Below are 16,834 nucleotides of genomic sequence, written 5' to 3' on the forward strand. Positions count from 1 at the left end.
CAGTTTTAGGGCATCAGTGAAAGTTTCTGAAAGAAAAACACTACAGTGCATCGATCTATGTCAAGCAAGACTGTTTAACAGAATCAGATCAGACCGCTGACACCATCTGTTACATATATTCTGTCATCACAAAGTGGATTACATCTTATGCATCTATAAAGTTTACTTTTTTACAGTAAAAGTGAAGGTTAAAGCTTTATGTTCGTACTTCTGTGCAAGATTCAAAGCCCTGCCAGATGACTCTGAGTGCTGAGTGCATCGCTTCATATGGAATAAACACTCGTGCACATACACAAAATTGTCTTCTGTGTTGCACTGGCAGGCAGTCATGGCAGCATTAGCATATGAAAGGCAGCAGCTGGAAGGTGTCTCTGTCGCAGTTGTTCTTACTTGCTGTGGCATCTATTTTGATGGCTGTTTTTCTGTGTTGCTGTCCCTCATTAGGTCCATCACTCACACTCTTCCTTTCCTCCAAAGATGACTTCCCACAGTCCCACATGAGCGTAATCTCCATAGAGCATATTTGCATTATTTCTGGACACTCCAAATATGCCTTAAAGTCACTTTTTTGCAGTTTTGTCTGCACAAAAAAAATCGAGTTATGCTGACTTTCAGGAATCTTCCTGTAATCCAGAAATCTGTGCATTCATCTGTTAAACTGAAAATGCTGAAGAATCTTTTCTTCCACCCGTTTTTTTCTTACCCCGAGCAGCGCTTTCACATCTCAGAAAATGAAGAATTGTCGCGTAAAAAAGTTACAGCAAATCAGTTATCACAGACAGAGCTGCCCTCAGCAGAGAAGCCTTTATCTCAGAGAGCAGCAGGGTGCATCTTACTAACTCAACCCTTTCTCCTCTTGTCTGCTCGTTCACTCAAAGGTGTAAATGTTCAAACAGACTAATTCCTTCAAAGCTATGAAGAGCATGAAAGACCAGTCTCCGCCCTCATTCCTAATTGATGGCCTCACATCGCAGCGTGAACGCTTGCTCATTAGCCGTAACTACACTACAGTTAGCTCCATTAAAATTACATTACAGACATTCTAGACACACCTTATTCTGATCCCCTTTCACTGCTTCATTCACTTAAATTGTCATTTACAGTAGACGTGCGATGTGAGTGAGCAGAATGAGCTTATTTCACTAAGAGCAGAAGAATAACCTCATTGTTATTCATAGGCTGCAGCATCTTTCTGTAATAATTACAGTTAAAAACACCATAAATACAAACAAGAATGTTTTTATTTACATTCATTTGTCTTTATGAATATGCAATCCACTTATTAGAGTAATTGTCCTTAGACGGTGTGGGGTTAGTGGGGTTAATTTAAAAACAGCCACTAATGTGAAATCACCGTGTGATACTCGCACTTTATTATCACCTCCAGCTCTCCTCCACATGCGCTCTTTTTCCATCAGGCATTTGTTTCAACTCACGTCTGCTGACCATTCAGGCCATACAGTGCTGTTGCTCATATTGTGCTTTTCTCCTGGGAAAGCCAGTAAATGCTAGCATGTGACCTCAGGCAGTTTGTGAACCCCAGCCTTTAGATCAACATGACATGATGAATGACAACATTTCACTGATGTTATGGCAGCACCTGGAGATCCTCCCTGTAGAGCTGCAGGATGCTGCTTCAGAAAAGGACACCTGTGATGCTGGCCTGTGCTCTTTCCACTGCGTTTCTTGCTGCAGTGGGCAAAAATGTGCAGGAGACAAAAAGGAAATGGACAGCTATCAGTGAACGAGATCCTAATAGAGGCTGAATATGAATCACGGCTGAATTTTGAATTTACATGGAATTTAAACCTTGACTGAAGGTTGGAGAGATTTTAATAAGTTTATTCACATCCAGAAGCAAAGGATTGAAAAAAATGGAAAAAATTGAATTATTAAAATGACAAAGAAGCTGCTTTGCAACATTTTAAAGGCAGGAACCATAGAGTTTGATGTTTTTCAATCAAATCTTTTTTCAGCTCTATTAAATTTACAAAATATTGCCTGTTCTCTGCACATATTTCCACGAGAAAATCACAACATTAAAAGTAACTAGCAACTAATACTCTGAGAGGAAAGGTTAAATCTTTTACTCTGAGTGTCGTGCGTCAGAAAATAGAAATATTAAACTAAAGTACACGTTCGGCTAAATTGAACAGATGGTTTTGTTTGAGGCGCTCAGATCTCTGAGAAGCTTCGTCACAATGAAAGTCACAAGTGAAAAATGGTTGTGCACTTGGGAAGATTGAGAAGATTGTGTACTTTTTGATGTATAAATTTGCAAATCAAGAGCAGGCAGTAGTTTATTGCTGGAGACCCAAGTGCAACCCAAGTGCAGGGCTAAATTGCAACACACAGAGTGGCTAATCTGCACAGCCAAGCTTTGAATAGACACACACTATGAAGGGCTGAAAAGGCTGTAATGAAGTTTGGACCCAAAGGCAGATACAATGGACAACTGTTTCTTCTCGGGCGTCTCAGGAAAGGAATCGTAATGAACAAAGCTGTACTGATCCAAGAGCACAGATAGCTGGAGATATATGTAAGAACAAAGAACATAAGCAACAACATGGAAGCTTTGAGGCAGAAGATAATCTGGCAAAGAGTAGAAGCTTGAGCTGGTCGGTGTTTGCTCTCTGATGATCTGCAGGTGAGGTGAGACTAGACTGAGAAACCTAGACTCAAGGGACAGGATGGAAAAATGCACCACAACCTGACACTCAACCTGAACCATGACACAAATATACACACATTAATTAAAGTGTGTCCTTATAACTGCGTCACTTCAAAACATTCAATTTACATGTGCCTGTATATGCCAATGTGCTCCTATAAAAACATTAGTAACACAACAGGCACTCCACAATTCATTGTTAATTTTGAGCCTCATTTCCATCGCCTGTCGAATGTATATCGAATAAACTTTCTCCTTTTAGCTCAGGTTTTGGTCTCCACCGAGTGTTGGAAAGCATCTATCTGTGAAACAGGAAGTTCAGAAACTCATTAATCGTCTTGCTAAAATAGCTCTTTTATTTTTTCTGAAGGCCAGTAGAAAAGTTATGAGAAAATAATGCACTTAAGATACAACAATGCGAATAAATCATTTGGACAATCTTTCTGGTATCATCACTACAAATGGCATCTGGTTCATTACCTGTAGATTCATCCACTGTTATATTTATTACAATTACTGATGCAGCTTTTCATACATGGATTTCATGGATAGACTCTTTCTGTTGTAGCCTGGAATCAGTGAAAGTGCTGATGAGATGATGATGAGATGAGATGGCCTTTATTTGTCAGTTGCAGGTCTTTTGCCCACAACCGAGATGACAGACCTTGCCGACCGTACATACGATACAAACATCACATTGGGGAGACAGGTCAGGCCAGGTAGCGAGGAAAAAAACATCGAAATGTGTAACACAGAAGGATAATACAAGAGTGCACAGGTATCAACACACCATAACACAATAAACACAGACAGCAACATGGGAAAGAGTTCCAGTGTGTACATCTGATCTGGGACCGCTGCAATCTTCGACTGCGCCTCCAGCTGACCCGATGTCCACATCATGGGGGAGGTAAGCGTTGGAGGTGGCGTTGGATAGGGAGGGTGATGCGTCAGTGAGTGCTTATCAGTATCAGTATATGTATGTGTGTGTGTGTCCATAGTTCAGCTGAGACAGTGTCCTTCGACCCGCCAGGCTAAGTAAACAGTCTTCCAGCCAACCCAGGTGGCCTTGCATGGAATGGGAAGAACAGACTCAACACAGTCGTTATCAGGGTGTTGTTGTTCGGCTCCAGCCTTGCGCCCACAGCTGGCGCCGAAGGGATAGCCGGATTATGATGGTCATTTTTCTTTTGCAACAACTCAGGAGAATTTCAAAGCTGTTCTTTAGCACTCAGACACGGGTCTCTCGATCTCCCGTTGGAGAGCCGCGAGCTTCCCCATGATGGTATCAAACTTGCGCTCCGCGGTGTTGTCATTCTTTTGCTCAGAGAGCCGATTCTGAGACCTCACGACTGCAGTCAGCTGTTCCACGATTTAATCCAACATTCACTCAAAGGTGTTATTCTGAGCAGGCCTCTCCTTGATGTAGCCCAATATACGCTCAGAGTATTCACGGCAGCTGTAAGCGTCTCCAAGCTCTTAACCATGCTGCTCTCAATGAGCCCGTTCTGAGAAGCCACACCTCGTCCCATCGTTTCAATCCCAGCGGGCAGCCTTGGGGGGGTTGAACAGCCGGTTCCGCTCTCTCAATTCTCAGATTAACCCAGGGCCATGCCAGCTCCGATCAGCAAGAACCCTGTCATCATGGTTCCGAATAGGTAGATATCTTCAGCGTCCTCGATCGACAGTCCCGCCAGGCACACGACCCTCCATTTCTGCCACCCGTCCATCGTGTATCCGGCAGGGAAAGTCCCTCCAGGGCACTCGGGCTCTCCTGAGCCCAGACTTCTCGTTGAGAAAAGGGTGTCAATAGCATTCAGAGACCAGTTGATCTAATCCATAATTCTCTTTGAGGTTTAGAGAACATACTGTGAGAGACTGTTCCAGGGAAAGTAATACAAAAACACGAGACTCGGTTTGGTTTGCCTTCTGTTAGCTATCTGCTCCTATTATCTCCAGCTAGATGATGTCAAAGGACCAAGAAACCACAATCCATAATAAAATCCAGTTTTATACATATGCTGTAACCTTTCCATATTCCAGACTTTGATAAGCACAACAAACAGATTATTGTATTTGTAGGGAGGGAATAAAGAGCTGTGGCATCACTTGATGTTGGTGCTGGTAGCATGCAGGGACAGTTTGTCCTCCACAGAAATAAAACAGCATTCACTTCTGTGTCCTTAAACAGAAGGCTCTTTGACGGATGAGCCAGATCTGGAGTAGTTTGATGTTTTCTAAGAATGAGCATAAAAAAGACGTTAGTCCACATTCTGTTTCCAACATGCAGTTTGCAATCATTTATTTTTAACCAATCTCCTTTTGCCTTAATCGGTATTTTATTTTTTTGGCCACATGCAATCAGGTAAATAATGAATACATCATGATATAACTGCACTTTTACAGTTACAGTGTGTAAAATCTCACGGCTAGATTGCAGATTACAATCGACTGAATCCAGTTTTTTTACCCCTCACAATTCAAGTCCATAATCCTTCGGTGGTCGAAGCCAAACAAACATGTCTTAAACATGAAATCTGTACCTTGACTGGCCAGCATGTTCATTCTACTGTTTGTGTAAAAAACCCCAAAAATAAACATAATAATTTATGCACACTATAAGAAAAAATGAATGTGTCAATTAAATATTTTGCATTATTTCATGTTTTTTATCCCTTAAACAACAAAAGAACTCACACTTCATCTGAGTGCATCCAGATACCAGACAGTTGCCTTTTGCTGTCTGGACAGTCTGTCAGTCCACTGTTTACGCCGTGCCCAGTGAGAAACGTGAACATCCATCGCCACATTTCAGTTACCTCACAGGTTGGATGTCAGAAACACAAACAAGTTAGTGCATTCAAACAGTCAAGTCGAGAAGAAAATGCCTGGTCATTGCCCTGCATTAAGGCTTAAATCTCAAATACACAGCAGAGGCAGGACAAATCAAAAGTTTTACAGTTTCAGAAACTGTTTGCTGTCATCTTGGATTGTTTAGTCAGGGTTGGTGGGGTTGTCAATCCTAATTAAAGGAAATTGAAAATTCTGAAATTCCAAAAATGCAAACTGGGAATTCAGAAAATCTGACTGCTGACTGAATCTGGAACAACCTAAATTTACTTGGTAAAGCTGTAAAACTTTATGAAAGTAGTGCGATATGAATCAGTGAGTCAATGAAGTTCACTTTAGCTTGATGACAGCATGTTGAGGTGAGTTGTTGAACTTTTCTGCTGTCAGCCTCTGTTAGTGAAACTTTCTTAGAAGATATTGTTGGACTTGGATACTCAGCAAATAAACTTTTCTATGATGTGAGACTGTCATCAAACTGTTTATCAGATGGAAAGCATGATTTTTTTTTTTGGGATAATTGAGCTTAACATAGCGTCATCTTATAAATAACTAGTGTTGTTATTGTTCAGCTGGCATTTTGTCAGCTATTCCGACACAGGAGGGTCGTACGTCTGTGAGACTTGACATGAGGAAGAACCGGATACGTTTCATTCAGACGTTGTCTCTTTCCTGACGTTTTTGCTTCATTGTTGAAGGAGACTCCTTCTCAAAAATAAAACATAGGTATGTTTCCTCATACTTTATCTTGATTACATTTTTGCCTCCACAACATGTGAACATATACAAGTTCTCTCCTCCACCTTTGGTGTAGTGTGCATGTGGCAGGGTGGTGGGACACCGTTACAGTCTCCACAAACCGGCGCCTGCTCCTATGTATTTTTAATGGATTAATTCAAAGTTTATGAGAATCCATCAGTTTAATGGAAGATGTAATTACATACAAATTAATGTATATTTATGACTACAGTATTGTTTTTCCCATTAATCCAACTCACAAAATGATTTACTTTAAGTTAATTTGGTCAACCAGTAATCAACAAGTTTTTTCATTACAGTAAAAACACTACTGAGAAACATTCAGTAACACTGCAGTTGTGTTTCTGACTACCTGGTAAATCTGATGTATTCACCCTTTGGCATTCTGTTTGACCTCAATTAATTCCCAACGATAATACTAAGCCCTTCTGTTGCTACAGCAAATGCTTTGATATCTTTATCACCTGGTTGTTATCTGTGTGTCTTCCATTTATATCTGGGCAAGTAGGTAGCAGCGGCTTTTAAGCCCCTTTTTTGTTGAGAATAACTAACTAATGTGTCTGAAAGCAACATTATTAGAGCCATCAGAGTAAACAACTGGTTCAAACTCACTCTAAATCCCTGTAGGAGAGCTGTGCAATTATTTAATCATTTTCTGTAGGTGCCTAATTGTCTCTGGATTGATGTTTTGATACATCGCTAACATAAAACTGTGGCTAATTGCTGCCTTACTTCTATCTACCATGATAAGGATGACACAAAACAATGACATGTTTTAGTTTAGAAATTAGGCGACACCATTTTTTGGAAGCACCCCGTCTCCTCTAGAAAAAGGGTGTGACTCAGTGTGATGAGCCTTTAATTTATCGGATACCCATGTGTGGATGGGAGTCAGTTATCCCATACATGTGTGATGATATGCACACCAGCTGGAAAGCTCTCGCTGTGCAACAAGAGATGGTGCAACGAGACTTGTTTCCATGACTTTTTAAAATATTCAGTGATCAAGGTGGAGATTATGTCACAACTTTATGAGCCATTCTGGCCCTCACAGTGCCTGTGAACTCCCAAACACACATACATTTGAAGAAAGGTTGCTTTTAAAGCTACAGAGGATCAGTAATGTGGAAAACAGAAATTATGTCTAAGAGATGTCTTAGCTTCATTCTTGATAAATAAACAAAAAAACCTTAGGAAAACTCCTCTCCTGTCATTTGCCTAGTTTACACTTGTATTCGGTCTCTCAGCTTCCCTCGTCTGAGCAGCAGGGCCGTGGGGTCATGTTTACACAATGACATACAGGCGACATAAAGCAACAGCCACTCATAATCCAAAAGCTTTCCAGCAAAAATAGTGTCCATAAAAATCTGGGATTATGTTGTTTTGCACCACCAGTTCAGGGACAGGAATATCTCATGCTCCTTCTCTCAATCTTTTTTAATCCTCTCTAGTTCTCAGTTGTTTTTTTGTCTTTTTCTCTCACAGCCTTATTCTCCCTCTTTCCTCCTCTAAATCTCATAAACAGCTTTACTTCTTATCAGGATGGGATCAGACAGAAAGGGCTCAATTTGGAGGTTGAAGAGAAAAGTTTTCTGCAGATGCATATATATATATACGTGTATTATTGTTCCAGAATGTTCTTCCACTTGCATTGAAAAGTATTAAAAGATATTGTGCCCATAACCCATCGTTGGATTTAACACCCTGGTACACTGTGGCCCTGTGAATATAAGCTGGATTAGAGGGTCTGACACAAACACAGGGACGCGCCCCTTTGGCTTTACATATTTGAGCAGCACAGCTGGATATCTGGCCCAAGTGAAATAGGATAAAACTTCTATTGTCTCCTCAATTTCTCGTTTTTATGTTGCGCTGCTCTCATCCCCGTAAATCCGTACAAGAGGGTGGCAATCGTTTTTAAACCCCCCCAACAAGGAGTTTGTCCGTCCTGGATGCACGTTCGCACAGGTTTAAATTGCCTGATAGTCACACAACATCCCATTCATACATATGTGCTTCTGCAGGGACATCACTGTGCAAAGCACGACCACCGAAACACTCTAGTCTGTTTGTGTACGCCGCCAGTGGGGCTACACTGAATTCATTCATCCATCTCACCCCCCCACTCACTCTTGCTCTTCCACCTGCTCACCCCTCTTCTCTCTGACCTCCTCATTTTCCCCTGATGACACGATCTGCTAATGATTAATGATAAGCTGTGCAGACCATTGGTTGCAATTTGGGAGCATTTTATATGAAAGGCAGCAGGGGGAATTTTTACCCACTCTTTCTGGGTTCCCAGTAGTGTCTTTTACTCAACTGACTCCAGCTTACTGAGGAAAAGACACCAGAGGGAGCCAAGATAAAAGACACTTTAGAGAGGAAAGAACCAGCGAGCCCACATTCACTGCTACTAATAGCAGTATTTTGAAGAAAAGTCAGCTCTAAGCAGGAGTAGGAGGAGGCCGACGAGATCGGTGGTTAAAAATGTCATCTTACAGAGAAATACAATCCCTTTCTGTCGAATCCGGCCCAGTTTAAGAATCCTAAAGTTATCTTCTGAAGGCTTAACTGAACAGGAAAAGTAGGCAGTGGTGGTTCACAGGTTGTCAGTGCAGTTAAATGTAATTCTAATATATATATATATATATATATATGTATATATATATATATATATATATGTATATATATATATATATATATATATATATATATATATATATATATATATGTATATATGTGTGTGTGTGTGTGTGTGTGTGTATATATATATATATATATATATATGTGTATATGTGTGTGTGTGTGTGTGTGTGTAATGTTAAGCAATCATGAAGAGAAAAATCCATACAGAAGGGCTCAGTTTAATATCTATATCTTTAATAACTGCATTTCGTTGCCCTGTACCTGTGCATGTGCAATGACAATAAAGTTGAATTCTATTCTAATTCTATTCTATTCTATTCTATCTAAATGTTGGAGTTGAAGGCCCTCTGGTGGTCAGACCTGTATACACGTTGATTTTTTTTACAGAGGTTGTTCACTGTTGATGCCATATAGATTAAAAAAAGGATCAAATCATAGATGCATGATAAAGTTATTTCCAGTGTTGGGAAGGTTACTTTTAAAGTGTATTCCATTACAGATTACAGATTACATGCCCCAAAATGTATTCTGTAACGTATTCCGTTACGTTACTCAACGAGAGTAACGTATTCTGAATACTTTGGATTACTTAATATATTATCATGCTGTTTACAACTACATGAATGTACTATTGCTGTGATTTATTACTGTTACTGAAGGTCCGCGGCTCCGAACCGTAGTAAAGGGACCTCTGGCTAATACGGTGGGTTCTGTGTCGGCTCGTAGCTGAAAACTAGCTTTACTTTGTTGTCTGGGTCAACTTTGCTAGCAGAGACAGAGAGAGGCGTTGAAAGGCTGCTCCAACGGAACTTATTGTTTCAGAGGAAAACACGAACACGGTGTACAGTCGAGTCTTAATAGCTTACTTACAGCTGGGCTCGTCAGGCTCTCTTCTTGGCTGCAGTGGTTATTATTATATTTACATGCTTCCAGCTCCCGTTTCTGCTCGATGACAGCTCGTACTTTTCCTTTTTCTCCCTCCCTCGCTCACAGACACATAACGTGTATGGCAGTCCATTCTCCCTGCAGCACGGACTACACTGCCCATGATGCTACATTCTTTAGAGCTATACCGGTAGCATTCTGCCTGTTAGCTTAGCACAACAACAACAACAGGCGCTCTCTCACCCAGGAAACAGCAGAGAGAGAGCGTCACCCTGTAACCATGGCAACCGTAACGCTGCCTGGAACAACAGAACGTAGCTGTCAAACAAAACCCAAACAGTCCTGACCCGCCACAATATGAAACAGGGAAGTACCGCCGTGTAATCCATTTATTTCAACAAAGTAACTGTATTCTAAATACCACCTTTTTAAACGGTAACTGTAACGGAATACAGTTACTCATATTTTGTATTTTAAATACGTAACGGCGGTACATGTATTCCGTTACTCCCCAACACTGGTTATTTCATGATAAAGTGTTTTGTTCCACTGAGAGTCTGATAAAGCACATAAAGGATAAAATGTCTTCATAAATATGCACCCAATATTTCCTTTTATTATTGATGTGTCACGTGTATATTTTCTGATTACTCTGATCAGGTTTTTGGTCTCAAACACTGTGAACAATGTTTGTTTCAATTCCACAGTGAGTCATTCTCACAAATCTGGTTTTGTCTGATCAGAATTGCGAAAAAACGAAAATATTTGGTTTACTATCACAAGCCACAGTCTGTTTCAAGTTGTAATGTGCGCCCCCCACCCCATCCCACCCCATCCCACCCCACCCCACAGCATTTCTGATAAGCATAGACCAAGATATCGGCTCACTTTTTCTTCTATCACCATGTCAGGTGGTTGTCTTATGAGATCAGTGGCAGCCAAGCAAAACCATAAAAAGCCGCATCAAACTAGAGCTGATGAAATTCCCGTCTGCCTTTTGTCATCGCTGTGCCTCACTGCTCGTCAACATCTTCTAACACACTGATATGCATGCCTGCTGCGCCGTGTCTCTAACACCACTGGGTGTCAGTGTGTCCTCACATTTCAGCAGCCATAGAGCCGAAAGGGTGAAGCGAGGACGTCTAGCTGAGCTCCACTCTCATGGGTAAACTTCCCCAGGGACGTGTTGGGTGACTCAGTAGTTCACAGCAGCCTCAAGCTTGTTCCCTTGTTTTCTGTGTTCACTGATCCGTGCTGCCCCGCGTGGGAAAAAGATGAGAAATGCCAAGTTTTTGGCTTCACAGAGATTTTCATTGACTTTCAATGTCGTGTCCTGGGGTGAAGGTACTGTATAACCACGATACTAAATTATCTAAGCTTTGATAAATTGATAAAAGAGGTAGTGTATATTGAACTTCTAATAAAATCCCCTGAAACCGATTTTAAACAATATCACACAAGCTAAGCTCTTAAAATTGCTTTAATAAAAGAGAGAGATGGGAGTCAGATGCTTGCAAGTAGAAACAAAAAGATATAATCAGAAGCTCTAAAGGTTAAAAAAAAACCTCTTACACGCCTACATTTTTATCTGTTTTGTTGGTGCATCTACAACTTTGTTGATGGCGCTTTATTCTTTCTATAATTTTGTATGTCACACACACAGGATGCTGCACTGCTCCATGATTTAGTTTGTAGTTTCAAAATTTGAGGAAAGTTATACTGCCCAGCATTTTATTTTACAGAGCCAATGACTCTGGAAACATTAGATCATCTTTAATTGCTTTCTTTTTAATAGCAACAAAGTATGAAAAATTATAGCGTGAGAATAATGTGAGCATTTGAAAAGTAGTAAAAGAATCTGCATTACATTTCAGCTCAGTGTTTGGCTTCTCTTCTCTTCCACTTTAATGTTTGGTTTCATAATTTTCTGTTGTGTAGGCAGCTTAAAACCCAATGAACACCATCTGCTTAGCACACAGATAGCTACAGATTTTCATAGCTTTTAATTAGATGGAGACTATAGTGGAATCACAGCAACTAAAGAACCATAAAGTAAAATTGTTCCCTAATAGCCCCATACATTACCTACTTTGGAGGTTTGGGGAAATGCATAGAAAACAAACACTAATCCAATGTTTATGCTGCAGGAGAAAACTATAAGAACTATAAATAAACCAACCAAAAGGCTGTTTATTAAACTACGTGCGTAAAGTTTTTATGATTTAGTTTATGCCAATACTGCACTGGTGATGTACAAAGCACAAACATAATGTACCTCCAGACTGTATTCAGTGGATTTTAGAAAGTGTAAAAGGTATGTTATAAATACAGGCGTCGGAACAAATGATTAAAAATATGTATATTTGCAAAAGTAACTTGTTGAATACTTTAACAGTAAGGCCATGATCACATATAAAACTGATAATATAATTATAATTATTTCTATAAACCAAATAGAGCTCAAAGGGTTTTGAATGAATTCTGATAAAACCGTGTGTGTCGAGTGGGCTCATGTTAAGATTTAATTTAATTCACCGTGGTCTTCACAGCTCAGTGATTTATTGGTCAAAAATTGACAATAAGTTAGAAGCTATGATTCTTACAAGTGTGGTGTGTGATGTCCACATGTAAATAGTATCATTTGAAGATTTAAAAATTACATCACATTTGACCTCTGACGTCTCCTATAAGGTCAAGAGACTGATCTGAAGGTCAAAGTGATAATAATCCCATATTTATTAAAACTATGCTTCTTACTGTTTGTATCGACATCATATGAACATACAGGAAATGGAACATGAGGATTTTAAATATAAGGTTACTTTTGAACTATTACAAGTAAGGTTGAACTTGCATAAACACATTATAGTTTGGATCCAAATATCACAGCACATTTGACCTTTGATCTACATTTCTTTCAAGTTGACCCCAGAATGCGTTATTTTTACTGTGCTATAAACTTTTGCACATATGCAAAAGACCATACTGTTCACGTAAAAGTAAATACTGGTCAGAGAGTGAGCTGCCTTGGCGAACGTAAAGAGTGCTTCTTCTTGTTTTGTCTTTTTTTTCTCGTTTTTCTTCAGTGTTTTCTGTTTTTCTGCAAAATCGTCGGCTACACTGCCAATCACGTGTGTCCTTTTCATTTAATTCAAATCTTTGCTGTCACATTTTGATTTTTATGGGCATATCGCTGTGAATTACGACTGAACAAAATCTCACAACATCATAAAATTATTATCACAACCAGATGTTTCCCTCACGAGCTGCTAGAGAGAAGCAACAGCCACTGCATTTACATTCACCAGGTGGACACTAACATAGCTCCAAATGAATCCAGACGAATGACAGCATGTCTGCTCATATCGCACCAGCAGATTTACCTTCATCTGATGATATTTCACTGTTATGTTTGCAGCATGGTCCAGCTGTTGGTTAACACAGACTATAAAACTGTATAACTATCTTCTGTTCTGTATGAGTTTACATTTTACAGTTTGCTTCTTCATGCAACATTACAAAGTTTAATTTCATTTAACATTCAAACAGTTCATGACTTGTGTAACTTTGTTCTTGTTGGAACAAGAAAGACTGAAATCTGCATGTAACCTATGAAAGCTGGCTCACGACCCAGAGGGTCAAGTAGACGGTGATGCAACTGTAATAACATAAGACGTGTAATTATCAGTGTCATGACAGCAGTTTTGGCCAAATTAATGACCTTTAGTGACAATGTATGAGCTAACTATTAGTACTGTGGTTAGATTTTCCCCTCTGTGTCATTCAGACTGAGCTGGGATGAGCAACAATCTATGCTGGTGATACTGGACACTGCAGATGAAGCTCAGCTCAGGCTTGTTGTTTTATTGTCTGACACAAGATGTGTGTCTTGACTGTTCATCACAAACACACACAAAAGCAGAAGTTTTCCTTTGGCTTTTCTTTCACTCCCTTTCCAATCCAAATGTATTTAAAGCACATTTAAAGACGACACATTGGAATCACACACACACACACACACACACACACACACACACATAGACACACACACACACCAGCCTAACATGTGGAGGTAACTCACATGTGGAGATTTATACCAGTGTAAAGGGCATTAAGATTACTATTAAGTGTCTGACACACTCTGGGATCATTGCTCAGAATGTCCTTTAATGTAATTGTTTTTACTTTTTTCAGACTCAACAGTGGCATTAAATCCTGGAAACACCAATTATAATCCAAACCACTGTTCAGTGATTATTTCGGGTCCATAACAACAACGAATACTCAATATTTATTTTATTGCAGCCAGCAGATCCTGCCGGTGTTTAGAGAACAGAGTTTTTATAGCCTTGTTGTTAATGTTGACGTTTTATTTGAGTTGCTGCTAGTTTCTTTTCCTTTTTTTTTTTTTTTTTTTTATCTATCACATTTAAAAAATGAAGAAGTGCTTCTAGATGCAGAGGTCAAAATTCTGTCACGCCTCTGAAGCTTGTCGATGTTGTGACTTTGGCTCTCAGTTGTTAAATGGAGGGCCAGTTATCACGATTAATGCAAACTATAAAGCTTCTTTCTGTTTTATGGAGCAGTTTATAGTCTGGCAGGGGTATAAAGGTATTTTAAATGTCCAAACTTAGCTCTGTCAAAGCGAATTAACAACACAAACTCACACTAAATAAAAGATCTGAGCAAATTTAGTTCACCAGTCAAATGACTTGACTTTAAGCTTTAAACAGGCAAATCTTTGATTCCTTTAGATCCTACCAGACTTTGGGTGTGCCTATTAAAAAAAAAAGGGGGGGGGGGTGCTCTCAGCACTAGACTGCAGCACCAAAGCACCATCATCTCAAAAGACATTACACTACAAGATGAACCATTTAGCATGGGTCATAATAGCAGTTTGTGGAGAAACAGCTGGAGGCAAACATGTAAATCTTTCCTTTTACAAACTGTGGCTCCATCTCAAATACTCATCTTCCTCATGTAATCACACATCAGCCAGCAGCAGCTCCCCTTCCGGACAACCTACAGAAATAGCATCAGTACTCTGTGGCACGGGGAGGTGCCAATGTGTACCGTTATATTTGAAACTACAGTATGTGGGTATTACCATGGAAACTGCAGAGAGCTGTCCAGTTACATACTGCATCTTGTTCAGGCTTGTGGTTCCAACGTTTCAACAACTAAGTCTTTGTTTTTTGCACTAATGCACCAGAAATTTGCTTCCAGCTGTTTCTCTTTGGGTACCATTAAACTCCTTAATGTGACTTTTAAAGAACTGTTATGATATGATTGTGAGTGCTCATAATAGGCTATTGTGGCTTAATAATGCTCATACTGTAGGTGAAATGTTCACCCTATCCCGGAGCTCCTGCTGTGTTTTCACAGCGTACTGCACCCTGGGGTGAATGAACTTGCGACCTCACTGAGGGAATGGCATGTTAAAAAGCTTAAATCCCTCTTGTGTGATTTCCTGTTGCACTGTGGGAGAAAATAACTCGGGTCAAAGTCCATTTTCTTAGACTGCACCAGAGGGGACAGAATAATGATGACAGCAGATTGAAATGAAGACTTAATATATCCATAAAAAACAAACGAGAAAACAAAATCTTTATATAAATGATGTCATTATTCTTTAACCGTAAAGGGGAGGGCCAATTTAACGGTTAAATCCGTTCAGCCAATAGCGTGCAGGCGGTGGCACCCGAAAACAGTGTGCGATGTTTAAGTGCAGTTAGACTTTTTAAAGCTCAGATTGAGTGCATTGGGAGAAGAATGCAGTGTCTCACTCTCTGCCGAAAGTGTCTTATTTTCGCCAAAGGGATGCAAGAGGTTTTGTTTTTGTTTTGTTTTTTGCAGTACAGTAAAGTGATGAGAACCACTAATACAGCTTGCATCATTGCTTGTTCACATTTGAAAATAGGGGCAGCCACATTGAGTTTTATGTTGCATGGAGTATACGTTGACACATTGTATAAGATTTGGCTTTTGCCTGCATTGCCAAATGGTGTAGTTTGTAAATTTATAAGAATTTTATATAGCATCTTCATTCCAGTGCAAACATTTTAGAATCTCTGATGTGAGAATTTCATGCTGTTCTTTACCATCTACTAAATAAAAGAAGAAACAATGGAAATGGCATTTCTACTGTCTTACACACAACATTGTGGAAAGTTGTTTCCACCAGAAGCTTTCCTGTTTGTTTGTTTGACAATCAATCAATCAATCAATCAATCAATCAATCAATCAATCAATCAATCAATCAAGGCTTTATTCGCCACGTTCAGGTTGCCCTGCAGTGAAATAGGACCCCCGACTTTACACACACAACACAGACATCACATGGGGATACAGGTCGGAGATTGGTAGCGTTACAGAAAAAACACTGAAATGTACACTACAATGGGAAAGTTCAAGAGGAAAAAAAGAGACCTCTACTCATGCTGGGCTCCTGGGAGGACAGCATGAGAAGAGGAAACAAAAAAACTCCTCTGCACAAAAAAGCACATAAATGTCCACAACACAACATTATGTAACACGTGACAAGCCACAGGGTCGGGTGGGGGGTGAGGAGTCATCAGAAGCAAACACAGCAGCCATCCTGCCCAGCGCTACCATTCCAGCGCAGGCTCAGACCCGCCATGTTCCCAGGAGGGAACAAGCATCGAAGGCGTTTGGAAAGGGAGGGGGGATGAGTGAGTGCATATCAGTGTATATGTTTGTTTGTTTGTTTGTTTTGCCACCCATAAGTCAAAATTTCAAGTCATTAATTCAAAGTTTCCACCTTATAACTCAAAATTTCAATTTGCTCTTCCCATTCGTCTTATTTTCTCAGAACCTTGAGTTAGACAGTCGATTTTGTGACAAATTTGTGATAATTATACATAATTAAGATAGTTATAGTTTGCTTTTGTTTTTCAAGTGGCGAAAACAAGCTTGTTGACAAACCAGCAGGTAGTCGAAACACTCCTGAACCTGAAACCAAAACTCAGTTAAGAAACGAAGAACTTTGAGTCTCCGAGCGGTCTT

This window comes from Neolamprologus multifasciatus, chromosome 20, assembly GCF_963576455.1.
Source record: "Neolamprologus multifasciatus chromosome 20, fNeoMul1.2, whole genome shotgun sequence".
In the NCBI taxonomy this organism is placed as follows: domain Eukaryota; kingdom Metazoa; phylum Chordata; class Actinopteri; order Cichliformes; family Cichlidae; genus Neolamprologus; species Neolamprologus multifasciatus.